This window comes from Callospermophilus lateralis, chromosome 6 (assembly GCF_048772815.1).
Source record: "Callospermophilus lateralis isolate mCalLat2 chromosome 6, mCalLat2.hap1, whole genome shotgun sequence".
NCBI lineage: Eukaryota > Metazoa > Chordata > Mammalia > Rodentia > Sciuridae > Callospermophilus > Callospermophilus lateralis.
In genome coordinates this window covers 142,473,653-142,500,883 of record NC_135310.1, presented here as the reverse complement: position 1 = coordinate 142,500,883, position 27,231 = coordinate 142,473,653, and the positions used below count along the sequence as shown (strand labels likewise).

Sequence of the window (27,231 nt, the reverse complement as noted above, 5' to 3'; positions counted from 1 at the left end):
AACTTAAGAAGCCACTATCTCGGTTGCCTCTGGAGACAGAGACTAGGAGATCAGAGGTCTTGCTTGCTTTTCACGGCACATGCTTTTTATCATTCTCAATTTTCATCGTGCATCTTTCATTACTTTTTCAATTAAAAGCAGTTAATTAAAAAACAAAAATCCGGGAAAACAACTTGGAAGCAAGAGAGTGTTACCTTAAAGGAATATAAAAGAAATTGAAGCAGATAGAAAAAATGGAAAACAAGTAGCAAGCATTAAAGCAATTTGATATAATTGAATGGAATGGAGGTCGAGGCTATAAAAAGAAATAAAGCATTGATAAAAACAGGAATAAGAATAAGAAAGGCTGAATTGAAAAGATTCAGCTGAATCTGCCTGGAGGCAGATAAAGCAGAATCCTCTGCGGAGTCCATAGCTTGGACCCCTGGTACCCAGTGAGTCCCCCTGGAGGTTCCTGAGGCCGAGCCACACTGAGCCCTTCCGAGGTCAGAGATGAAAATGGACATCAGAGACAGAGGGGTCCAGGCTGGTGGGCAAGGTGAGGACTCGTCCAGGCCAACACTCTGGCGTGTGGCTGTGTCCAGAGGATGATGGCTGAGCATGGAAGTGTACGTTGGTGTGACCTTGGTGTATCCTGATCCATGCCATGAGACAGTGGGCTTGGCCAGGGTGTTGAGGGAACAGGTCTGGGCAGAGAGCTGGCCCATCCAGGGAGGTCTCCCAGTGCTGGGCCAGTGTCCACGTTGTGCTATGCAGGACCCATGATCAATAGTGACCCCAAGTGGCAAGAGAAGCAGTGGGCAGTGGTCTCATGGGACTCATGCTGTCTCTTCATTCCACAGAGAGCCCCATGTGGATGCTTCAGATGGCTGAATCCTAAAAAGGAGACCCTTGGCCTTGGGTAAACAAACAGTAAAGGAGATGCTGTTAAGCAAAAGTGAACGTATCATGGGGTGCAAGGGAAGTTTGACCTCCAAAGCTCTAGGGTCTTCCATGCTGGTCTCTTTGGGAGTAAGAGAGGGCAGGAGGATGAGAGAATGAATTAAGGCCTTGAGCGCCCCCTTCAGGTTGAATTATGCCACTTCAACATTTATTACAGGATAGGACTGCAGTTCTCATTGTGAGATCCCCTGAACCCCACAGACCCCCAAAACCCTTTGAAGAAGGAGGGGCTGCTGGTGAGGTTGGCACTATTTTCCTTACAGTAACAATTCATGATTTGCCTTTCTCATTGTTGACGTTTGTTCTGATGTGGAAAAAGCAACATGGGGGAGGCAGGTTACAAGTGTGCAAACGTTATTTAAAATTATCCTAGATAAACCAACAACAATTATTAAATCTCCACCCCTGAGGGCACGCCTTTAATATTCTGGGTGACAAAACAGGAAGCACATAGAAGGCACTTTTGCTGCTGAGTCTGATGGTTGCCTTGGGGAAAGAGGTTGGGTGACGGAGCTGCGAGTTGAGCTGGTGCTTTTTCATGAACCACTTTTTCACTTGAGAGAATGACAGCCGAGCTCTGATCCCTCCAAGTTGGGCGACTGGTTGACATTTTCTTGAAAATAATCCGAGTGAGCCTCTGACTTCACTGAAATCAACTGAGAGGATGTGTTGCCGATGTTGAGACCTGGACTTTGGAAGAAGCTTGTAATGTACCCTCCGTGGGGGCAGCTTCGCCGTATCCAGAGACTTTCCTGATGACATCAACAGTGAGGCAAGTGTGATATGTAAATCAAATAGTGAAAGGTGTCCACGTTTTGAAGATCTACATTTTTCAATGAATCATATTTTCCGAATGATCAGCACATGATGTTATGAAATCACGCATGAATAAGAGATCTCTACCAAGTACAAGGTAAACCCACTGCCATAGAACAAGTCTGAAAAGTCTGCTGCTAAGACTTCAACTCCTCTGTATAGCAACTGCATCCAGGCCTGGGGCTGTGGCTCAGTGGCAGAGGGCTTGCCTGACATGTGTGAGGCACTGGGTTCGATCCTCAGCACCACATAAAAACAAATGAAATAAAGGCATGCTGTCCATCTACAACTTACAAAAGAAACCTAAAAAGAAAAACAAAACTGCATCCAGTGGAGTTTCGCTGGCATATTCAAGAACAAGGTCTGCAGTCATCTGAAAAGGTTACCTAAAATACTCCTTCCTCTGCCAACTAATTTTCTTCATGAGGCTGGATTTTCTTCATATCATTTAAGCAGAACACACATCACAACCGGCTAAATGCAGAGGAGATATGAGAATCCAGCTGCCTTTTTAAAAGCTGGTCATTAGACAGATTTGAAAAAAAAAAAAGTGAAGCATTGCTATCCTTCTTTTTTGTTTTAGTGCAGTTTTTCATTGAAGTGATTCAGTGTAACATGGATGCCACTATTTTAACTTGAAATATATATAATGAATAGTGGTGCTGGAGATTGAACCTAGGGCTTCATGCATGTTAAGCAAGTACTATACCACTGAGCTACATTCCCAGACAAATAAATACATATTTAAAATATTTGTTTCTTTTCTTTCTTTCTTTTCTTTTTCTTCTTCTTTTTTTTTTTTGTCCTTTCTTTTTTAGAACTGGGGATTAAACCCAGGACTTTGTAAATGTGAGGCAAGTGCTTTGCCACTGAGCTACGTCCCAGCCCTCAGTTTCTGATATGATATATTTCAGTAGACGTAACCCACATAACAAAAGTTTCTTGAGGTGTTCAATAACACAATGACAAAAATAGTAAAGGACTGTTAAGACCAAAAAACACTGAGACACACTGTTAGTTGTGTCTGACAGGATGCACATGGCTTTTAGCTGTTCCAAGGCTACCTTTGACCCTGTTCATGGCTCCTAAACTGAGTCAGAGACTTCCCCCTAGAGCCAGGCATCCCCGTTTTCTAGATTCTGTTAATGGACTTGGGTGGAGGAAAGGGTTTATCTGGCTCAGTATCTAGCACAAAAAAGAACTTCCTAATTTGGGGTAGGAGCTGACCATGGGAAACCACACTGTCAGAGGCAGGTCATCATGACATTTCCTGTTTAACTTCATCTTAAAAATCCTCCCGTCCCCACCATCTGCAGAAGATCCATGGGGATGTCTGCTTAACCACTTCCTCTCCAAGGCCCTGAGTACTTCATTAGCACCAAGGTAAGAGGACCATCATGTCTGTCTTTATATTATACATAATCATGATATGACTTTCATTTTCCATGACTCCATAAGATGAAGAGGCAGCAGCTGATAATGTATTTCTTTCCTTTTTTCTTTCTTTCTTTTTGGTATCGGGAATTGAACTCAGGGGCACTTAACCACTGAGCCACATCCCCGGCCCTTTTTACATTTTTGTTTACAGACAGGATCTCACTGAGTTACTGAGGCTGGCTTTCAACTTGTGATCCCCCTGCCTCAGCCTCCCGAGCCTCTGGGATTACAAGCGTGTGCCACCACAGCCATCTAGTAGATAGTGTATGTGTTTCTATGGGGGTAAGGGGTGGGGGAGAGAGACTACTCTTTAGTAAAAGGGAGAAACCCATAGATCAAGTTCAAAAATGCATGTACTGGCTCCTTGTAAGTAAATTATGAAGGAATAAAGCACAGAAAGAGTGGGTAGGAAAAGAGGCTTCTTGGAGAGTATAGTATTTTTTTTCAAAAAAGTTATTTTTTTCCAAATTGTGGCTAAATATACATCATGTAAAATTAACTGTTCTAACCCTTGTGAGTGGCATTGAGCACATTCACACTATTGTGCAACCATCACCTCCATCTGTCTCCAGGACTTTATCTCCTAAAACTGAATATATCCTAAGTTGACCCTGTAGTTTGAATCTATATAAGCTTAACTTCAATATCAGGCAGATACCCTGCTTCTGTACAGCTCTGTCCCAAATGCCTTTCAGTTACTGGTGTCACAAAACTATATCTTTATACATTAGGTCTCCAGAAACATTGTTTCTTAACACATTGGTCTCTTAAGTCATGTAGAAAACAAAGATTGTGGGAAAAGTCTTGATAATGGTATTTTATGATTATCTATGTATTTGCCTTTGCAACAAATCTTATTTTTCATAAAGCTCTGAGTTACTGTATAATGTCTTTTCAATTACACCTAAAGGACATCCCTTCTTTTGGAGCAGGCCTAGTAGCCTGGTGGTAACAGATTTTCTTTACTTTTGTTTATCTAGGAATGTGATAATTCCTCCTTTTTTTTTTTTTTTTTTTTTTTTCAGTACTGTGAATTGAACCCAGGGCCTCACATATGCTAGGTAAGCACTCGACCACTGAGCTACATCTCTGGTCCCCTCTCTCACTTTTTTTTTTTTTTTTTTTTGGTACCAGGGATTGAATCCAAGGGTGCTTAACCACTGGCCCCACCTCCAAATACCATCACACTGGGAGTCAGGTTTCAACATGCAAGTTTTTAATTTTTTTAAATTTTTTATATTGAAACAAGGTCTTGCTAGGTTGCTTAGGGCCTCATTAAGTTGCTGAGGCTGGATTTGAACCTGTGATCCTCTTGCTTCAGCCTCCCAAGTCACTGGAATCACAGGCGTGTGCCACCATGCCCGGCTCCTCCCTCTTTTGGAAGACAATTTTTTCAGATACAGGAATCTTGTTGACAGTTTTTTCCTTCAGCATTCTGAAACTATCAGCCCACTGCCTTCTGCCCCTTATGGTTTCTGATAAGAAATCTGCTTATAATCTTATCGAGGCCTCTTGTATGTAATGGGCTGTTTCTTATTACTTTCGATATCCTCCACTGACAGCATGATTATAACATGTCTTGGTGTGGGTGTTTGAGTTTGTCTTATTGGGGGTTTATCGAGGTTCTTGGATGTTTGTGTTCATTTTTTTAAAGAAAATCAAATCTGGGAAGATGTTAACCATTATTTCTTCAAATAATTTCTTTGTCCCATTCTTTTTATGTCTCTCCCTTTCTCTCTCTTCTCTGAAATTTCCACAGTGTGTATGTTGGTTCACTTGATAATGTCCCATGAAGATCTATGACTTGGTTAACTGTTCTTCAATCTTTTTTTACTTTTTCTTTCTCACACTCAAAATTTTCAAACGTCCTACCAAATTCACTGACTCTTTCCTCTGCCTACTCAAATCTGCTTTTGACTCTCTCTAGTGAAATTTTCATTTTATGGTAATTTTTAGCTCCAGAATTTCCTTTTGATCCTTTTTTTGTATTTTCTAATTTTTTTATATTTCCATTTTTGCTAAATTTCTTCACTTTATTTACATTTTCTTTTAGATTTTTTTAAATCTCTTTAAGACGGCTGATTTTCCTCTTTCTTTCTTTTTGGTTACTGGGGATTAAAGACAGGGATACTTAACCACTGAGGCATATCCCCACCCCTTTTTATTTTTAATTTTGAGATAGGGTCTTGCTAAGTTGCTTAGGGCCTGGTTGAGTGGGCTGAGGCTGGCCTTGAACTTGCAATCCTGCCTCAGCCTCCTGGGCTGCTGGGATTATAGGCATGCATCACCATGCCCGGCAAGACAGTTATTTTAAGATCTTTATCTAGTAAATCCAACTTCTGGTCTTTCTTAGAGATGATTTGTTTTGTTTGTTCTTTTCCTTTTGAATGTTCCATACTTTCTTGTTTGTAAGCCTTGTGATTTTTTTTTGATGGAAAGCAAGATATTTAAATCTGATAGCGTATCATCTAGAACTCAGATTCTTTCCCTGCCCCCACATTTTTGTTGTTGTTGTTGGTTGTCTCTATGCCAGAAACAAGATTACATACTCTTACATGGAAACTCTGGGGGTGATGATAGAGGAGGAATTCATAAAGTAGGATGTAATTTTCCCTAAATAATATTAAAACATTGCTTTATGAGAGTAAAAGGGAGGAAGACAAGTAGACATGTGAGAAGTCTTAGTTAAAGGTCAGCCCATAGCTACGTTTCCCATATATGTGGCATGAGCCAGAAAAATAGATCTGAAATTTGAGACCTCTAACACTATATCGGTGGGGTAGTAAAATGTGTTAAAAGATATCTATCTATCTATCTCATATGTGTGCAGATGTGCCTCTGTGTGTATTTCTTGGATTTAGTTGCCAGGTATGACAGATATGCTGTTGTAGGGTATGAATTGATAAGTTAGTAAAGTACATGTAAAGATTGGTGGTATTTATGTATGAACATGGAATTGGGGCAATTGTGGTGGTCATTCGCTGGGGACACAGGGTGGGAGATTGTGGTGGAAAGTAGAAGGTTGGACTAGGAGGCACTGGGGAGTGGGTGGTCCTCTCCCTGAGGATCAAGGGGCTCATGGACTTGAGGCAGATGCCCCCTGGGGAAAGCACCAATCCCCATTAGTTTTAGAATGGCACTGGTAGCAGTGATCTCTGCCAGATGTCTCTAGGTGGGGGAGCAAGGAGTACACCGAGACCATGGGCCAAACAGACCCGATCTTGGGAAACACAAAAGAATCCCTGATCTCAAAGGAAAAAAAATAATGAACGTCCTGTGTCCACTGTGTTATGGCCTTAGAAGAGGTGTCACATGGAGGTCATCTGGGATGGGTGGACATAGCAAAGCTCGTCTCTGGAAAGATGGTATGAAATGGGCCAACTGTTGGGGAATTTGTGGGTAGTCTAGAAAAGTGTATTGTGTCCATTTGAAGATAAAAAGGCAAATTATAATTGGGAATGTGTTGAAGTAGGCACTGAAGGAAACACCAAAGATATTTATTAGGCATTGATTGAGCAAAGTCAATAATTTGAATAATAAAGTTTATGAGCCTTAATGGATAGGCCCATGGCATTAAGGTGATGGTGTTGCACCATGAGTTACCATTGGTCAGTTTTTTTAGGTTTCCAGGTTTAAAAAACGACAAAATTGGACTGTCAAATGGAGAATCGATAGGGATAATTCTTTTACGAATTAGGTTTTACATATGTTTTAATTTTTGAAAACCCTGCTTTAACTTACATAGGACCATATTAACTAATGTAATGGGGATTTGTGGAATCCCATTTTTATCAAACCAATTTGTAAGTACTAAAGATTTGATGTAATTTTAATTATTCATCAACTCAGTGTGTTTATTCCTAATATGAGATATTTTAATGCAATGGGTACTATAACTAAAAATTTAGATAAAGCTGTAGTTAAAGTGAGGCAAACCTGGTTTTCTTCAGTTTTACATTTAGTTACTTTCCTAAGGTTCTAATAGTGTACAATGTTTAAATTTTGTGAGATTCGGGATCAGAGGTGTAGCTCCGTGCTTTCCTAGCATAGGTGAAGCCCTGGGTTCCATCCCCTGTGTGTGTGTGTGTGTGTGTGTGTGTGTGTAAGAGAGAGAGAGGTGGTAGGAGGGGTCCTACCCTGGCTCCTTTAGTGGGATTACAAAGTATAATTCAAGCCATAGCATTGATGAACTCCATGAAACTTTGTCAATTGGTGCATTTCATCAGATGTTAAAGTTAATTTAGAATTTTGTGTTATAAAGGCACAAAGGCAACCAGTGGCCCTTTTATCTTCTTGTTATATGAATCTTTTGAATGTCTTTGGATTTTCAATTTGGTTCAGCTATTGATCTTTGGAGATATACATATGATTGAGATGTATATATACATATATATATATATATATATATATACAACTAATAACATATTAAATATTTTATATATATAATGTATGAACTCTTGTTTTCCTCTCCTATATCTAGGGTTTTCTTTTCCTCTTTGTGCTTCTAGCCTCTTAAAGCTGTGGTGCTGAGTTTCTGTCCCTGAATGATTGGCTAACACCTTCTGGACAGTTTCAGGGGAAGGGGGACGGACATGGTGGGCAGTCCTTCCTCTTTCCAGCATACCTCCTGTGGACTTGGGTTGGCACTGAGACCTGTGGCCGCCTCCACCCTCATTAACCCTCTTGTCTGAAGCATCACCCCTCTTTCATTGTCTTTTTGGACAAAACTTTTTGGAATGGTTTGTATTACTAGGAGGGTAAAAAAAAATAATAATTATCACCATTTTTGTTTCTGTCTGTCCCTGACCCTTTTTACCCTTTGGGTGTTTAGTGGGAAATTCCTAATGTTCCCAAGTGGCCTGTCTGTAGGTGGTGGCCTTCCTGTCTAGGGTGTCCCAAGTGTCCTCACTGGGTTCAATGTCAGCATCTAGAACCACTGTGGCCTTGTAAGAATTTCTGGGCTCTGGTCTTCAGCAGGATGTCCCTGTTGAGTTCACAGGCAGCCCTACTCAGAAGGGCCCATGCACAGCTTCCAGGAGCTGTGCCCTCCGAAATTAATTGTATAACCCCCCCCACCTTTGGGGTTTTAGAAGGGCTGAAATAAAATGTTCTTTTCCATTTTACTGCTTCATTAACCACCATGCCATGGTGTCCACGGATGTCCCCATCACAGCCATGGATGGATTAGGCAAGGGCAAAACAGTCATGTGAGGCTCCACATATGTGAGTGGCCCTAAAGCACCTCAGCCTCTGCTCGCCAGGGCAGGCTGAAACATCTAGGAAAACAGCAAATCTGTTCCCTGGCTCCTGTCAGTGCGGCTGGGTCGGCTGATCAGGCCTGGCCGATGGCATTTGAAGAAAGTCACACCTTGGTCCCTTTTGCAGGAAACTTGCAAGCTTAGAAGGTCAACATTAAAAAAGGAATGTCTCCAAGGCTGTCATCTGGAACCCAGGCAAGTAACTCAGACTGGAACTCAGGGAGAACTTGGTGCTGTGAGTTCCACCCTTTAAGGTGGGAATTCAGGGAAATGCCCAGCAAATGCAGCAAGCCACAGTAGTGGCCCCAGCTTAGATGCTCACCAGCAGGTGGCGCTGCCTTCCCAGGTTGTCTCTGTCAGTTTTTGAGAGGTGGGGCCATGCCATGGGAGGGGCTTCTCTGGGAAGCACCAGGGTCTTAGGGGAGGGGGTGGACTGTGGACCAGACGCTTCATTGTGGCTTCTGAGGGAAGGAACAGATGAGGCAGGGTGAGCAGGCTTAGGATTGGCCAATTTGGATTATTTCAGCAGGCACTGGGCTTAGGCCGTCCCTAGGTGGTACTCAAAGCCGGTGGGGGAGGGTAAGTGAATAGTGAGCCAGAGTGGGAGCCCAGTGAAGGAGGAGCGTGGCTGGTTTGTATTTGAAAAGCAAACACCAAGATGGGGGACTCCTCTGGAAGAGGAGACGGGTCAAGGAGACAGGAGGCCCAGGCTGGGTGAATGGGAATAGTACTAGGATGTCCAGACCAAGCCGTGTCCAGCATATCTTACAGTTTTAGATGTGGAAGCACCAGGTTTATAGAAGTTAGAAACGAACCAGTGCCCCAGCCCAAGGTAGTTCCCCTCTGCACCTGGGCCACCCTGGGGTGCAGACCGCAGACTCTGTCTTAGTCGAGTTGCAGTGTGATGGATGGGTGAGAAATTGGGATGGTTTCAATCCCTTAGGGATTTCTCCTTGACTTCTCACAGGCCCCAGTATGGGTCACACCAATCCAGTGGCGCCCCAGCCTGCTCAGACTGTCATGGCTTGAGTTGTCCCTGAGCTGGCTCTGGCGGCCTGGGGCTGGGGAGGGCCTTAGGCCCCGGTGAAGCAAAAAACCCAGTGAGTGCACATTCCCTCAGCTTACTGCACAGAGGTTCTGCAGGTGGGCTGGAGGGAGAAGCCCTTGGGCAGAATCTTTGCTACCAGGTTTGCAGAGAAATGTAGTTGGCCCTTGAGGAGCCAGACCAACCTGAAGGAGAAAGGGCAGAGGTGGGCATGGGGCTGATGCTAAGCCCCCTGGGGAGGTTGGGAGCTACCGTAAGCATGCTTCCCTTCCTGGCAGAAAAAAGTTCACAAAGATCAAACAAGGGAGGAACACAAAATTTTGTGTGTGTGTGTGTGTGTGTGTGTGTGTAATACATAATACACACACACACACATATCTACATACATATCTTTGAGCAGTTTTCCTTCTCCTTCTCCTGCTATCTCTCACATTTTTTTTTTTTCCTAGATCAATTCCTGGTCCTTGGAATCTACATTTATGCAGAATCCAGTGCTAGGGAAATAAAAGAAGACAACTATAGCATCCAGAAAGTTTGGATGCTGGTTAGAATAGAGACAAGGAGAGAAAGAAGGAGACGGGGCCTGGTTGACTGGGTTTCAGATGGCCAAGGGTGTCAGAGGCTGGGTCTTTGGGAGGCTGCAGTGAGGGAGAGATTAAGACACACTTTTCAAACTAGACACTTTTGGTTTTGCAGTGCTGGGGATCAAACCTAGGGCTTGTGCCTAGGCAAGCACTCTGCCACCAAGCTACAGACCTTGCCAGGTTTTACTTTATTTTGAGATGGGATCTCATAATTACTCAGGCTAGCCTCCAACGCGTGATCCTCCTGCCTCAGCCTCCTGAGTAGCTGGAGCTAGGGGTGTGTACCACCATGCCTGGCTCACTGCATCTTAAGAACAAATGCTTTTTAGATCTCCCTCAAGAGACTAAGTACAGATTTGGGCTGCTTTCAATCCTACTTTGTGTCAAGCTATGATTTCTTGAGAGGTGACGCCAAGCGGTGACTGGACTATCTTGGGGTCCCTCTTTATGTGTTACATTGTATTGAACCTCGTGCTTTTTATAAGTATGTTACTAATGCCTTTGTTGCTACCCAATTCTTATAGAAAAGCAGGGAAATTGCTCCTGGTTTCATGTTGGGTGTGGCTACTAAGGGCAGTGATGCTGTGTCCTTGTGTCCTCCACACCCAGCACAGCCAGAAGCCCAGATCAGATCTTTTGTTCTGAGCTCAAGCTCAGAGATAAATCCAGGGTGTGTGTGTGTGTGTGTGTGTGTGTGTGTTTCTGAGAAAACATCTACAGAAAGCCAAACAAATTTGGGGGCAGTAAATGACAACCAGCAATTCCATCTCTGGGCTGCAGAATGACGGAAAGTCCTGCTGGACTCTGGTTCTCTTTATTTGATGGCTTCCTTTCTACAAGATTGTTGTCTTGAGCGCGTGTGTTGGAGGTGAAGGCAGGGACAGAGTCTTTGTGAGTTTTCTCCATCCCAGAGATCCAGACCTTTGTTCTAGCCGTAGCTGGCTCCGAGGAGGAGAGCAGCGCTAATTGACTGCGGTGGGCGGAGGCTCTGCGGGCAGCTGCGGGCAGCGGTGCGGGTGGAGAGGAACCAGGGCCACCTACAAATGGTTAAGGCGGCGGGAAGCTGCTGTTGGAAAACCTCCGCGCCCAGCGACAAGCCCCTTTAGCAGCTTAAAGTCAAAAGAGGAGCCGCTTGCTACTTTTGATTTTTTCTTTCTTTCTTTCTTTCTTTTTCTCGTAAGAGACCAATTAGAGCCCTCAGATTGGGTCCCCAAAGTCCTGGTCGGTGCGTGCTGACTCAGGAGTCCGGCGACACTCCCTCGGGGGACGCTTCACTTCTCCTTAATTGGTTGGAAAAATTGCAGCTGGATCCCGGGCTGGGGCAGGAGCGGGAGGGACAAGGGACGAGGGACAGAGATGACTGGTCCTCCCGCTGGCCTTCCAGGCTTCTCCCTGGCTTTCATCCTTGGCCTTTCTCTTCCAGCCTCCTGGTTTGTTTCTGGGTCCCCTCCCCCAAACTCCCTTCAAAGCCTGGCCACAGGCCACTGTTGCCTCTTCTGAGGTCTCTGTTCTTCCTGCATCTGGGGTGACAGTTCTGGAGGCGGCCTTCCTGCCTCCTTCTCCTGGCCCTCCCCCCTCCCCCTCCCCCTCCCCCTCCCCCCCGCCTGCGCAGTGGCCCTCTGCTGTCTTCACCTGCGGTTGGAAGCTTCTTGCTCTCTCTCTCTGGCACTCTCCCCTGGGTGCCCTCTGTGCCCCTTCAGCGTGCAGAACCTCCAGTGCCTGACTCCACAGACATCTTGGAAGAAAGGGCCAGAGAAGGCCTGACTTCCTGCTTGAAGGCAGAGCTGGGCCTGCTCTAGCGTCGGCTTCCTCCTTTCCAAGTGGGTTAAAGCGCGCTGTTTTCAGAGGCTCTTCTCTGTCCTGTCCCAACAGAGCTGGATGGAAACACAGGCAACCCCAGCCCCGGGCTCCCTTCCCTCCCTCTGGTCCCAGCTCTGGGCGTGGGGCAGCCTGGGCCTCCCCAGAGTGCAACCGAATGCCATGGTTCTCTTCTTGAGCGCAAAGCAAACAAGCACAACTGGAAGATGACAGAATGAAGGAAGATTTATCACCACCGTGGAGTCATCTGCAAAGCCACGCTGGAAGAAGCAGCAAGAACAGGGATTTCATTCTGGGAGCCTGTGCATATTCCCTTTAGGGGCGAGGACATTCCTGAGTGTCCTGTTTAGGATGTGCATTTTTGAGCCTCTCTGGGCGTGCTCAGCGCAGGGTCATGGAGTACAGGGTAAAAGGTTAAGTGGCAGACCCGCGGGCTTCTGAGCTGCTCAGTTCAAGGTCACAATGATGATGGACACAAACACTTCTGGGCATGCTCAGTTCAACCCTGCCTTGAGCCAAGTTTATTCAAGGAGACTAAAAGAAAAAAGGTGGAGTATCTCTGTAATCTTGGAGCTTCTGGATGGTTCTTCTCAAGTTGCTCCAAAAATAATTTAGCTGAAAGGAAATTTTGAAGGTGTGTGGGTGTAGGCGTTTGCTCCTAAAGGTGCCTGTCTCCCTTCTGCTAATGAGCACAGGTGGAAAATCACCAGGCCAGGGCTCCTTAACTCTGACATCCTGGAATCTGTGACTTGGAGTTTTAGGAAGGATCCTAAGAGAGAAAGAATGCAGTCTGGCTGCTTTGTCCCTTCAGGTTAAAGTGGCCTGGGCAGGCAGAGGACTGGACAACAGGAGAGAAGCAAATGTCACCTCCTTCAGTGGCAGCGATCCAAGCTGCACTTTACCTAAAAGGAAATTGGGGGACACAGAGGGAGTTTTCTACCCTCCCCCCCCAGCCTACCTGGGGACACGAGGTTTAAGAGATAGGCAGGGCCTGTAGGCCACAGAAAAGTCTCTTCATTTTTCCCCTCAGTGCAATGGAAAGCTATTGAAAGGCTTTAAATGCAGGCACAGCATGATGTGATCTACGCACTGAAATGATTTACAAATTTGGAGACTAGAGATACAGCTCAGTGGTCAAGGGCTTACCTAGCATGTGAGAGGCCCTGGGCTTCATTCCCAGCATACCAAAAAAAAGAAAAAAAAAAATTACATGTTTAAATGAATTCTACTGATAAGTTGGAAAGTGGATCAAGGGTCAAGGGGATAAGCCTGGCCGGGTACAGTGGCACACATTTGTAATCCCAGTGGCTCAGGAGGTTGATGCAGAAGGATCACAAGTTCAAAACCAGCCTCAGCTAAAGCAAGGCACTAAGCAACTCACTGAGACCCTGTTTCTAAATAAAATACAAAAAAGGGCTGGGGATGTGGCTTAGTGGTCAAGTGCCCCTAAGTTCAATCCCTGGTACCAAAAAAAAGATAAGCCTGGAGTGGAGGCAGGGGACACTGAGGAGTTTACTCTCCAATCTCATTAAGAGATGATGGGGTACCCAAGAACATTGAAACTGTACCTCCATGTGAACCAGGAAATGGGCCCTCATGAGACACCAAATCTGCTGGTGGCTTGATCTCTGACTTCCAGTCTCCAGAATTATGACAAGTGAATTTGCATTGTTCACAGGGTAATTAAGACAGGAATGTTCATAATTGTGCTATTTATATTAACCCCAAAGTAGAAACAACCTTAATATCCATTAGTGGATAAATGGATAAGTAAAGTGGTGTACCCATGTGATAGAATGTTTTCATCTATAAAAAGGGAAAATTTTAAAAGAGCAGATAGGTGGTACAGCATGGAGGAAACTTGAAAAGATTATGCAAAATGACAGAGTCTCGTTTCATAGAGCACATCTAATAGGATTCCAGTTACAGAAGGAGATGGCAGGTTTCTGCTAATGGAAATAGAGTTTCCTTTGGGGATAATGGAAAGGTTCTGGAATAAGATAGTGGTGATATTTGCATGAGTTTATGAATATCCCAACAACCACTGAATCAGACACTTTCAAAATATGTGAATTGTACTTCAGCCAAAACGATGCAAAATAAGAGAGAAAGAAAGAGACGAGGGGAACCAGAAAGGAAGATGGTAATGGGGGTGGAGCAAGTTCTAGAATTATTAGAGAAAAGGGATAGGTTTGGTGGCGGGTTGGATATAGAATCTGAAAGAAAGAGCAGTCCAGGCTGGAGCTCGGGCTGCAGACGTGGAATTCTGTTTGGAGGTAAGAATAAACTTAAGAGGTTTCAGCTGGACCACACAACATCTTAGTGCTGGAAAGGTTAACAATTCTTCTAACACATCAATAAAATCTCACTGATTTTGTCAGATTGAGAGAAAGCCAGTGCGGCTGAGTAGGGATGATTTTGAGTTTTAGAATATTTGTTAAAGAAATAGAACTTTATTACTCATCAGGAATTCGGGCATTACACATTGACCTCAAGCAACTTATGTAAACTTGTTGAATCTCCATCTCTGTATCAGGATAGATGAGGGGATTAGACACACAGATCTCTTGGGTCCCTCACAGTTTGTGTTCTCTGTCAGTTTGTGCTTCCAGAGCACTAACCCCTGCCTCTCCTGACTTTTGTCCCTCCTCCTCCTCCTCCTCCTCCTCCTCCTCCTCCTCCTCCTCCTCTTCCTCCTCCTCCTTCTCCTCTCCTCTTCCTCCTCCTATTGTCTTTCTTGATTTCCTTCCTGGTGTATTAAATGTTGGCATTTCCCAAGCGTTGTCCTTGGCTCTCTGATTCTGATTCTGGAACTACCCATCTTCATTACTGTGGTAGCAACTGCCTGCCCCTGACTTCCTCGTGTTCCTACCTCAAGCTTTCTGCTCCTGGCCTCCTGGGAGCTTAGTAGTCCCACTAAAGGATATTTGCATATGGGTTTCCACAGGCATGTCCAATGTACCATGTCCAAATGGACTCTTCTCCTTCCCTCTCCCACTCCTAATACCACTTCTTTTCCTGTTTTCTTAATTTAGGTAAAAAATATCTGTTAGAGTCTGTAAACAAGTCAAGATGGCGCCTGGCAAAATGCCAGAGGGAGTGGTTTGTGAAGTAATTCCAGCGAGCCATTAAGTGTGGAGATTCCTTATTGGTTGACTGCTGTATCTATTTTATGCTAATTAGATAAGCTGTGTAAAATGTATAAATACCGCTCCTGTCCTACAATAAACGGCTCCCACTCCTGCTGTATCAATGTACACAAGTTGCTCGTCACCCCCCAGTTAGTTTGCTGCAGCCGGACTGCGGCAAATACCAACACTCATTAAATGACTCCTAGGGGCCTGTTATTCCTGTTATAAAGAGTCAACGTGTTAGTGTTATGATTCAAGTCTGAAATGCCCCCTAAAGGCTCACGTGTCAAAAAGACTTGGTCCCCAATGCAACGATGTTCAGAGTGGGGTGTTTGGGAAGTGATTGGATCATGAGGGCGCTGATATCAACAGTGGAGTAATCCATTGATGAGTTCATGTTATTGACAAGTTGATGGATCCCTGGGAGGTGATGGAGACTGAAGGAGGGGGGTCCTAGTTGAAGGGAGTGAGTCTCCCTGGGCTCTCTTTCTCCCTCTCTTGCCTTTTTCATTCTTTCTGCTCCCTGGCTGCCTCACGAGTGAGCAGCTGTACTCCACCACACCCTCCCTGCCATGGTGTTCTGCTCACCCCAGTCTCAGAATCAATGGAGCCAGCCAACCGTGGGCTGAAACCATGAGTCAAAATAAATCTTTCCTCCTCTAAATAGATTTTGCCACCGTGATGAACAGCTGACTAACACAGAGATGAAAGCGTGAAAGAGAAGGTCATGAACGTGTCCAAGGTTACACAGCTAGTCCGTGTGGATCTAGACCCACCCAAGTCTTGGACTCTCAGGAAGGGCATTTCTCCAGGGCCCTGGACACACCCATGAGAACAAGCCAGGACCTAGAGGTTTGTGGTTCTCCGTGGCTCCCTCTCATCACTCGTGACTGTCCCATTGCCAGGACCTGAAGCCTCCAGTACCTCCTCAGACCTCTGCCCCAGCTTAGCTCATTCACACTTATCCTCTTGCTGTGGCTTAGATGCGGTATCTCCCAAAAGTTTACAAGTGAGACAATGCAGGAAGGTTTGGAGGAGAAATGATTGGGTCATAGCCTCAACCTAATCAGAGAATTGACCCCTGATGGGATTAACCCGGTGGTAACTGGAAGGAGGCAGGGGGAGGGTGTGGCTGGAGGAGGTGGGGCATTGGGGTATGGCTATGTGGTATATGCTTTGTATCTGGAGAGTGGAGTCTCTCTCCTTTCTCTCTCCCTCTCTCCCTCCCTCTCTCTCTCTCTCTCTCTCTCTCTCTCTCTCTCTCCCCTTTTCTCTCTGCTTCCTGATCATCATGTGAGCTCCTTCCCTCTGCCACACTCTTCTGCCATAATGTCCTGTCTTATCTTTAGCCCCTTGGAATGGAGCTGGCCTTCTATGGACTAGGACCTCTGACATCCTGAGCCCTCAGATAAACTCTTCCTCCTCTACAGTTGTCCTGGTCAGATCCTTTAGTCACAGCAGCCCAAAAGCTCCCTAGAACACCTCTCCTGAACACAACCACTTTCTAAATGAGGTAGGAGAGGCAGAAAGGAGACTAACAAGGAAAGGAGAAGAGACTGAATCTCAGAAGCTCCGTGGACACTCTCATCTTCATTCCTCAGCTCTGTTTTTCCTCCAGGCCCGAATTTATAAAAAGCCCTTGATCATTGTGAGTCCAGATGATTAATACCTATGTACATTACCAGCTTGTACAACGTATTTTCTTTAGACTAAATAAAGCAAAAGGGAAATGTTATTAGGCACTTATGACATGAGTCTATTCCAAACTAGATATATTGGCTGGATGACATTGACCTGTAGATACTGAAAGAACCAGGCCACCATGTCCTACCCTGTGCTCCAGGATTAAGAGCATTGAGCTCACAGGGCTGATGTCACCGACCCCCATGCACTTAATTTTTCTCCCGTGCATTTTATATGTTCACTATTTGCAAAATTTTCTTTAAAAAGAAGAGCCCAAGCCCCCCAAAGTGTGGCTTCCTCTCGAGCACACACATTCCTTCCTTTGAGTGTCTAGCCTGCTCCATTGCTTGCTTTCCTGAGTACGTATCTTTTCTATCTTAAAGAAACCTTGTGCTTCTTCTAACATGTGTTGAAGTTCCTTTCTGTGGTGTAAGTTAGAACCTGCCAGGACTGAGCTGAGGTTCCCTTTGCCCTTCAGACCCTGTTCTGGTGACATAACTAGTCCCCTATCTTTCTCTCTTCAAGTCACATTTTACACCAAAAACAGGTGCTTTTCCTATAACACAAGCCATGCCACTCCCTTGCTTGGAAAATGTCTGAGCAGTGACCATCTGCTCTCAGGACAAAAACAAGCCTTTCCCCTTGGCTCTGGCCTCGCGTCACAGCCTCATTATTCACAGGTAATGTATTTGTGTGAATTGCCACTGAACTGTACCCTGGGTCAGTACTCCTAGGCCTTCGTGGTCATTCACAGGGGTGTGTGGAGCAGATGGAGGAGTTCAGAGTCCTCTGATACAGGTGTTCCCAGCTGAGGTTGAACTGGTCCACACTCCACCTTCTCGTTCAGCTCTCCTCCTCTAGAAAAGGGTCCTTTTCATGGTCTATTCAGGGCCACACTTTTTCACATCCTTTATTTTGCCGTTTGGGATGGCCCGCAGGTACAGTGCTGAAGTCCCATCTGGTGTCCCAAAGTGCAAGGGGCTGTCATGTGTCTAAGGAGGACATAGGGGTCGGACAAGTTTCCTCCAGATGTGAGAAACAGAGGTGCTGGTGAGTTTGATATTAAATAGTACATCCAGATAAAGAAAGAGGGAGTTAGCCTCTCTACACCAGGCTCCTCCAGAAAGTGCTAACGTAACATCTACAGCTACAGCGCACCCTCAAACCATGGAAAAGATGGAAAGGTGGCTGAATTTGTGAATTTGTGAGATGAAGTCCAATAATGATACTTTCTGTTTAAAAAAGGTAGTGGGCAGCACTGTGTGAGATTGAAGGTCAAAGAAATCTGTGGTCAGGAAGCCCTTCTCTGCTGATGCTGGTTGACTCGCCTGTGTCAAAAGGTGATATGACATGAAAAAACATTAAACTCCTAGGAAGACCCTGCAGATCAGGAGTTTGTGGAGGTGTTTTTAAAATGCCTGTTAGATGTTCTTCAGGAAAAAAGGTTATGTGGAAGAGTAAATTTTGACTTTGAGATTGGTGGGATTTGCAAACAAACCTATAACACAAGTGCTATTCTGGCTGCCCTAAATATGGTGACCTCTAGAGGTTCAAACGAACTTAACTGTATATTTTCCCTGGGAGAAATAGTTCTATATTTACTAGTTTAGGGCTTGAACCAAATTTATAGAACACCCCTACCTAAATTACAAGAAATAGCTGGGCTTGGTGGCACACACTTGTAATCCCAGCAGCTCAGGAGGCTGAGGCAGGAGGCTCAGGAGCTCAAAGCCAGCTTCAGCAAAAGTGAGGTGCTAAGCAACTCAGTGAGACCCTGTCTCTAAATAAAATACAAAATAGGGCTGGGGATGTGACTCAGTGGCCGAGTGCCCCTGAATTCAATCCCAGGTACCAATAAATAAATAAATAAAAATCTTAAAAATTACAAGAAATGATGGTTCTTCCCACTATACTGATTTGTAGGTTCCAGTCCCACGAAACTCTCTATAGTTTCCTGAAGACGCTTTTCCTGGAATGCTCTCTGTTTTCCATTTAGTCATCTAGATTCATCCTTTGAACCTCAGTCTGTCATGCCCAGGACACCCCTCTGGATCCCACCCCTAGGGCAACTGAGACGGCGTCTTCTGTGCTTGTTAACACAACGTGCCCACACCTGTAGCTCAGCATGAATCACATCAGTGTAGTTGTTCATATATTTGACTGCTTCCCCCACAAGTCTCTGAGCTGCTCGAGGACAGGGCTCTCCCCCACCTTCCTTCTTCTACCTCTCCTCTGTGCACAAATGAGTATATGTGTTTGTGTATGTGTATACATATAGACATAGGTATAGACATCTATACATATAGACATGTATGGGGGTGGCCACAAAAAAGCAAAAGCCAACACTCCAAGATATTTCTTCTGTTGCACTTTTATTTATGCTTTTTTTTAAGAGAGAGTGAGAGATGGAGAGAGAGAGAGAGAGAGAGAGAGAGAGAGAATTTTTTTAATTTTTATTTTTTAGTTTTCGGCGGACACAACATCTTTGTTTATATGTGGTGCTGAGGATCGAACCCGGGCCGCACGCATGCCAGGCGAGTGCACTAATATTTATTCTTAAATTAACATACATATTAGGCCTTCTTGACTGATCCTATGCAGTTATGGTCTGGTACTTAACACGGAGCCTGGGCCATAGAAAGGATCAATAAACATTTGATGAGAGAAAACAAGAAAGTTGGCTGTTGCTGATTCATTTTGCCTAATCAAACCTCTTTGGGTCATCAACTTTTAAACAAATAGGTAAAATAATTTCAAATTACCAAGGTTGACATTTTATTCCCTTAAATACTTCAAATACTTCTTCTGTCTCTTCTCTTCTTATTTATTTAGTGTTTATAAAATTTCCCCCCTCCCTTTCATTTGAACCATGGAGAACACACTTTTGCTAAGCAAAATAAGCTTCAGCTGCGTCCAAATGGGATAATTAGAAATTTGGAGGAAGTGGGATTGGGGCTGTGGCTCAGCGGTAAAGTGCTTGTCTAGCGTGTGCGAGGCCCTGGGTTCGATCCTCAGCACCACATATAAAATAAATAAAATAAAGGTATTGTGTCCAACTACAACTAAAAAATAAATGGATATTTAAAAGAAAGAAATTTGGAGGAAGTGGTCTGAATTAATCATCCTACAGTGCCCAGGATATTTATAGAATGTTAGAGCCAGAGACATCTTAATTTACACCTGTGTTAATTGAGCTCTTCCAGGTCAGCAAAGGAAAGAACAGAAAGAGCCTCAAGGCCATTCGCAGACAGCCCAGGAGCGGCTTTCTGACAGCAGCCTTGGCTTTCAACAAGCAACCTCTGAAGCAGCGTTTGCTTCCCGCAGAGCTGGGTCTCTGCTCTGGAGACCAGCTACTCCTGCCCCTGGTGAACCCGGCTTGTCTGATCCACTATTCCACAGCTGCTCTCTCTGCCTAGGACTCCTGCCCAGTCTAGCGAGTGCTGTTGGTCTCTGGAGGCCTCAGATGCACATCGCTGCAAGGAAGGGATCTTCTGTCTCCAGATTGCTACTCTTCTTCCTGCTGGGGAGCGCTCAACTGCCAGTCCTCTCCTGAGAGGGAGGCCCACTATGAACGCCAGCACCTCCTCACTGGGCCAGGATGAGGAGAAGTCTCTGTTGCCTCGGAGAGAGCCTAGGGGTGTGGATCAGGATGGAGTTGCCTCCTCTGAGACAACGTAGCAAAATCGGATGCCCAGGAAGCTAGGTGGAGCTTGCCTAAGAGGCTGCCTCTCAAAGCCCACTGTGATCTGGGCCTCAGAGGCACAGCGTCTCCCCAGGATTGAGAAGCCTTGTTTCTTTTGACCTGCTCCAAATACTGCATTAGGATCACAAAGCTGGATTAACAGGCTTGTGAAACACAAGACTTACATCAACAAACAACACACAGAAATAGCATTCTGCCTCTGGGTCCTTTTTCTTTTGGCCATGCTGGAGATCAGATCACTGGTTTTGTGGTGCTAGCAACCCACACCTGCTAGGCAAGACCACGGAGCTGCACCCCCGGCCTGCCTCTGTGTCTTCTATCACAATTATTCACCGTTAAAATGTAAGGTTGTTATCACACTGAATCTAAACAAATGAGATGGTGCTTTAAAAATAAATATGTAACACTGAAAGGGAAACTGGTATGAAGCTGAGCAGAAGTTGAGGGTACTTAGAAGCTCTGTTAGAAGCTCTTAGTATTGTTTGGTTTAAAAAGTTTAAAGTTAAAGTGTGGTTGCAGATGGATGGTCGTTGAGAACCACCTTGTGCAAGATGTCGTGTTAAACCCCGGGTGAGATAGCAGCGAAGTCCCTGTTCTCTTGGGACTTTAATAGTTTCTATGCATTCAGCCTCTTTCCCCACTTTTCAGGACAGAGTAGGGCAAGGTGGGAAAGGAGAGTTAAAAATTAAGTTTTCCAAAGTCTAGCACCAAAGTCTTCTAATTAAAGTATGAATGAGAGAACTTATGAGGTCAAATGAGCAATTTGAATATCGAAAATGGCAACTTACTTCCCACAGTAAGCCAGTTGTGACTGTTAGTTGCTGGAGGAAGTTGCTGTTGTTCTCTGTACTAGGGATTGAATCCAGGGTGCTCTACCGCTGACTTACATCCCCTGTCCTTTAAATTTTTTTTTTCAAATATTTTTTAGTGGTAGATGGACACAAAACCTTTATTATTGACTCATTTTTGATGTGGTGCTGAGGATCAAACCCAGTGCCTCTCGTGTGCTAGCAAATGCTCTACCACTGAGCAACCACATCAACCCCCCTTTTAAATTTTGAGGCAACGTCTTGATATGTTGCCGAGGCTGGCCTCAAACTTGGGATCCTCTGCCTCTGCCTCCTGAGGCGCTGGATCCTGGGCAGGCGCCACCGTGCCTGGCAGCAGGACGTCCTCATTATTAAACTGTGTTCAGAAGCTCAGTGATGTTGGTGAAACCTCAGCCCCTGATCCCTGAGCAGTCCAGGCTCCATCCCAAGTGTCCATCCCATCATTCAGGCCCAGGACAGTATGGAGGACCCTGCCTGCTCCTTCCCTCTCTTTTTCCATAGCAGATGTGTCAGTGCTCACAGAATAGTTGTTTTGAAACAGCTTTTTAAAAACCCCACAGCCCAGGCCTGTGAGTGGAAGTCCTGGCAAATACAGTTGTACATCTATGGAGGCACATCCCCTAGAACACACTGGCCTGGGGTCCTGGGAGGAGACCCTGCAGGCCAGAGCATGGAATCTCAGGTCAAGGCCAACAGATAAAAATCACATCCCCCACCAAACCAAAAAGATACTGAGCCCAGAAGTCGAACTATGGCCTGTACCTGAACAATTTTATATTAACACCACTTTATTTAAAGTGGGGTATAGGCCAGGCACAGTAGCATACAACTGTAATCCCAGCAGTGCAGGAAGCAAAGACAGGACGATTGTGAGTTCAAAGCCAGTCTCAGCAATTTCACCAGACCCTAAGCAACTCAGTGAGACCCTGTCTCTAAATACAAAATTTAAAAAAAAGGGGGGGGGGGCTGGGGATGTGGCTTAGTAGTTGAGTGCCCCTGAGTTCAATCTCTGATACCAATAAATAAAGTGGGATATAGATTTCCATCTTTGAGGTTCACCTAGTTCTGAAGAACAGTTTATAATATGCCCTTCCTCAGCCAGGTCTCTCCCCCTCTTTGACCCCCCAAGCACTCCTCTATGTAATTAGAAGACCCCCACACACTGTATCTGTACAATTATGACAGTATGATGATTTCAATGTGAGCACCTATTTGGACAGTACAATTTCACTGGGAGAAAGATGCTTCTGAGCCTCTGTCCCCTTAGAAAATGAGCCAGAAGCCAGATTCCCCTAGAAGCCCCCCCCCTTGTACACCGTGCTGTGAAGGACAGTTCCACCTTGGACATCAGCCACCTCATGGTGAAGTATGGGGGTAGCCTCCTTCCTAAGTTGGTGGAAGGTTGTTGGATTCAGTCTCAGGTAACACATTTATCGTGAAATGAAATTATGTGTCATCCTAGTAAGTTTCTAAGATTGGAATAGGGGGCTGGGGTTGTGGCTCAGCGGTAGAGCGCTCACCTAGCACATGTGAGGCCCTAGGTTCAATCCTCAGCACACGTTAAAATAAAGGTATTGTGTCCAGCTACAACTAAAAAATAAATATTAAAAAAATGATTGGGATAGACTTTTATAAAGGCATACTTACTTTTTTTGGTCTAATTTTTAAAATTTTTAGTTTTAGATGGACACACATACCTTTATTTTATGTGGTGCTGAGGATCGAACGCAGTGCCTCACACATGCAAGGTAAGCACTCCACCACTGAGCTGTACCCCGGGCCTGGCATTTTTACTTTTTATCTTCATATTTTGAAAAATAATAATGTTCATTATTATAAAAGCTTACTGATATAGAAAACACTAGGCAACAAAGCCTTTCTCTGGTTGTCATTTCACATGACCAGGTGAAGCGAGGCCTACAGGTTTCTAAGGAATCTGTGACATCTGATATGGGAACATTAAGACACATATCACTCTGTCCTTACTTTGATTTGGGGCATAGAAATTGCATGACTTGGTTATTTATTTATTTATTGGTTCTGTGGATTGAACCTAGGGGCAGCACTTAGCTATTGAGCCACATCCTCAGCCCATTTTGTTTTTTATTTTGAGACAGGGTCTTGCTACATTGCTACACTGTCTCACTAGATTGTCATCTAGCCAACATGGTGGCACATACCTGCAATCCCAGAGATTTGGGAGGCTGAGGCAGGAAGTTGCAAGGGAAAGGTCAGCCCTGGCAACTTAGTGACACCTAGGTGTCTCAAAATAGGAAATAAAAAAGACAGTGGAATGAATGTGACATAACTTTTCTCTGTGTGTGTGTGTGTGTGTGTGTGTGTGTGTGTATAAATACTCCACAGTGAATCTCACCATCGTGTACATCCAGAAGACTGGGGTCCTAATTAGAATAAGATATATTCCATGCTAGCATAATTATATCAAGATGGACTCTATTGTCATGTAAACCTAAAAAGAACCAATTAAAAAAAAAAAGGACTGGGGATGTAGCTTGGTGGTAAAGCACCCCTAGTTCAATCCCCAGTGCTAAAAATATATATATATCATTTGAAATACAACATTTAAAAATATTTTTGAGAAATCTGGGCTCATTAAGAATATGTCTACAGACCCCTGGGAGTTTTGAGAACCCTGCCACAGTTTGTTTCTGTGGAAACAATCAAGAGCTCCATCTGTTCCTCCCAGCACTTGGAGATCCCCATAAAGTACCAGATTGATCCACCAATCTTGATGGCATGGTTATACTAACAAATCTGTTGTAATTACTAGTTATAAACCTTAACTGAAGGAGCCTTCTTTTACAGGGTATGTTGAACAATATAAAATACCGTCACTGCTTTCTGATAGTTAGCAATCCTGTCACTGTTGTATAGCAAAATTTTAAAAAGAGAAATTGACACTCTGATTTTAAAATTTATATAAGATGCAAAGGGTCAAGAAAATCCAAGATACTACTAAAGGAGAATTTAAATAAGAGAAACTACTGTATAGATTCAGACTTATCACAAAGCTATAAGAATTAAGAGTGATGTTGAAGTAAGAATTTAGACTAATGGAAAGATCGGAGGCCATAAACGGACCCACACATATGGGGGATGAGTGATCTATACCAGTGGAAGGATGGAGCCCAGCAAGGTGTGCACATCTATAATCCCAGCGACTCAGGAGTCTGAGGCAGGAGGATCACAGGTTCAAGGTGAGCCTCAGCAACTTAGTGAAGCCCAAAGCAACTTAGTGAGACCCTCTTTCAACAAAAAAAAAATAAAAGTCTGGGCATGTAGTTCAGTGGTGAAATGCCCCTGGGTTCAATCCCTAGTATAGAACTAAAACTTAAAAAAAATAAATTATTGTAGATTACTGATTAAAAAAAAACACACTTAAAAGTTAATGACACTAGGTCATGTGGATACCCCTGTGGAAAAATGCCATTTTTTTTTTAATTGGCAACTTAGTCTTCATTTGAAGATATTTTTTCTTTTCTACGTTTCTATTTCATTTTCAGAGTGTTAATTGTACATATTACTGGAGTTCATTGTTATGTTTCAATATATCTTGAAACATACTGTGAACATGTACACAAAAACCAATGTAAGAAAGAAGGTAGCTTTGTTATTATCCCCCCCCCCCGCCCCCATTCTGGGGATTGAATCCAGAGCTTTCATGCTTGACAGGCAACAGCTCTACCAGGGAGCACACGTTAAAATGTTCAAAATAAATTTTTTTAAGACTGATTATATTTATGACCTCTAGTAGGGGAAGATTTCTTTTTTTTTTTTTTTTAAAGAGAGAGTGAGAGAGGGAGAGAGAGAGAGAAGTTTTAATATTCATTTTTTAGCTATTGGCGGACACAACATCTTCGCTTGTATGTGGTGCTGAGGATCGAACCCGGGCCGCACGCATGCCAGGCGAGCGCGCTACCACTTGAGCCACATCCCCAGCCCAGGGGAAGATTTCTTAAGCAGATGACAAAAAGCAGTCACTATAAAGAAAGAAACTGACAAACTGGACTACATTCAGATTGAGAATTTCTGTTTATCAAGATACCACTGAGGAAGTGGAGAGTCGGATGAGAGTGGATATATACAAAATGTGGAACAGACAAAAGGCTCTCACCTCCAGAATACGTACAGTCCTATAAATCAATATGAAAGAGACAGGAAATCTTATTTTTTTAAATCTATTTTTAGTTGTAGATGGACAAAATACCTTAATTTTATTTATAGTGGTGCTGAGGATTGAACCCAGTGCCTTACACCTACTAGACAAGCGATCTGCCACTGAGCTACAACCCCAGCCTGAGACAGGAAGGCTGACAGAAAAGTGGGTATAAGGCCTGAAGTTTGGCCGGGTGTGATAGGATACACCTGCAGCAATCCCAGTTATCCAAGAGGCTGAGGAGGAAGATCATAGGTTCAAGGTCAGCCTGGGCAACAGAGTGAGACCCTGTTTCAAAATAAAATTTAAACAAAGTGGGGCTGGGGATGTAGGTGATAATAGAGCTCTTGCCTTGCATGCACAAGGCTCTGGGTTCAACCCATCGTACTGCAACCAAAAGAAAGAAAGAAAACAAACAACCCCTCCCCACGCCCCCAGAACATTTGATCTACAGAAGAAGATAAGCAATTGGTGTCCAGGTTTGTGTGTGTGTGTGTGTGTGTGTGTGTGTGTGTGTGTGTGTGGTGTGGTATAGGGGGCTGAACCCAGAGGTGCTCTACCACTGAGCTACATCCTTGGCCCTTTTTCTTTTCTTAACTTTGAGACCGACCCTCACTAAATTGCCCAGACTGGCCTTGAACTTGCGACCTCCTGAGTGTCTGGGATCACAGGTGTTTGCCACTATGTCCAGCTTTCTTAATAATCACATATAAATTCAAATTGAAATCACAATGAGATGCCACCACACACATCCTTCAAAATAGCTAAAATTAAAAAGAAACAACTCCAATTTTTGGCGAGGATGTGGAGCCCCGAGAACTTTGTTTACTGCTGGAGGGGGATCCTGTGCTCGACATGGCACTCTAGATCTGAACAAGGTTGCAGAAACCCCAAGCGTGCGGTTTACCAATCCCAAGGAGAGAACTTGGAGGATTCAATGGAGAAGCTTTGGACATTTTATTACTTCTTCACTCCAGCCGCGGCAGGCCAGGATGCAATGGAGGGCCACGCTGTGCAGACCACAGGAGAGTGCAGACGGTAGGTTGCATGCCCTGCTTGTGGATTTCCTCAGATCATGAGCACATTCCTTTACAGCCAGTCTCTATCCTTAACAAACGCGCCTGCTCAAGGAAACTCATTCACCAGAGTCCGCCCACCCTGGATGTGGTTTATCAGAGCTTAACTCACCTAGAGGAAAGAAAATACCCAACTGCAGAGTGTGTGTGTCTGAGGGAGGCTGTCATCAGAGAAATACCCGAAGATCGCAGGGACTCACTGAAGGACCCAACTACTCCTGGGTCTGGAAAGACGGTCCTGAGTCACAAGGGCCCCACTTACAATTTTTCAGTTTTATGAAGGTCCAAAAGCGATACACAAGCCGTGCGTGGTGGCGCTCGACTGTAATCCCAGTAGCTCGGGAGGCTGAGACAGGAGGATCATGAGTGTAAAGCCAGCCTCCGCGTAAGGCGAGGCGCTAAGCAACTCAGGGATACCCTCGTCTCTAAATACAAAATTGGGCTGGGGATGTGGTTCTGTGGTTGAGTGTCTCTGAGTTCAATCCCTGGTACCCCTCTCAAAAAAAAAAAAAAAAAAAGTGCTATGCATTCAGTCGAAACTGTACTTCTAATTTTGATGCTGATTTTTTTTTCTGTGCCTGACATGTTCTTAAATTCTTTTCTGTGGCATGCCAGGAGTCTGGACGTTCTGAACTGAGGTCTCCTCTTGCCTCTAGAGAGACCTCCTTGGACTCCGACATTGTGACAAGGGCAGGGACCTTCAGAGGCATGGCACTGGGAAAGACTGCAGC

The 27,231-nt window shown here is 44.5% G+C and overlaps 1 long non-coding RNA gene across 1 annotated transcript; it reads left to right on the top strand.

Moving 5' to 3' along the window:
* Window positions 1-3,062: 3,062 nt before the first annotated feature.
* Window positions 3,063-19,291, top strand: LOC143401559 (uncharacterized). Its single transcript, XR_013091676.1, has 3 exons — window positions 3,063-3,141; window positions 15,699-15,883; window positions 19,179-19,291. It is a non-coding gene; the product is annotated as an uncharacterized LOC143401559 (long non-coding RNA).
* Window positions 19,292-27,231: the final 7,940 nt, after the last annotated feature.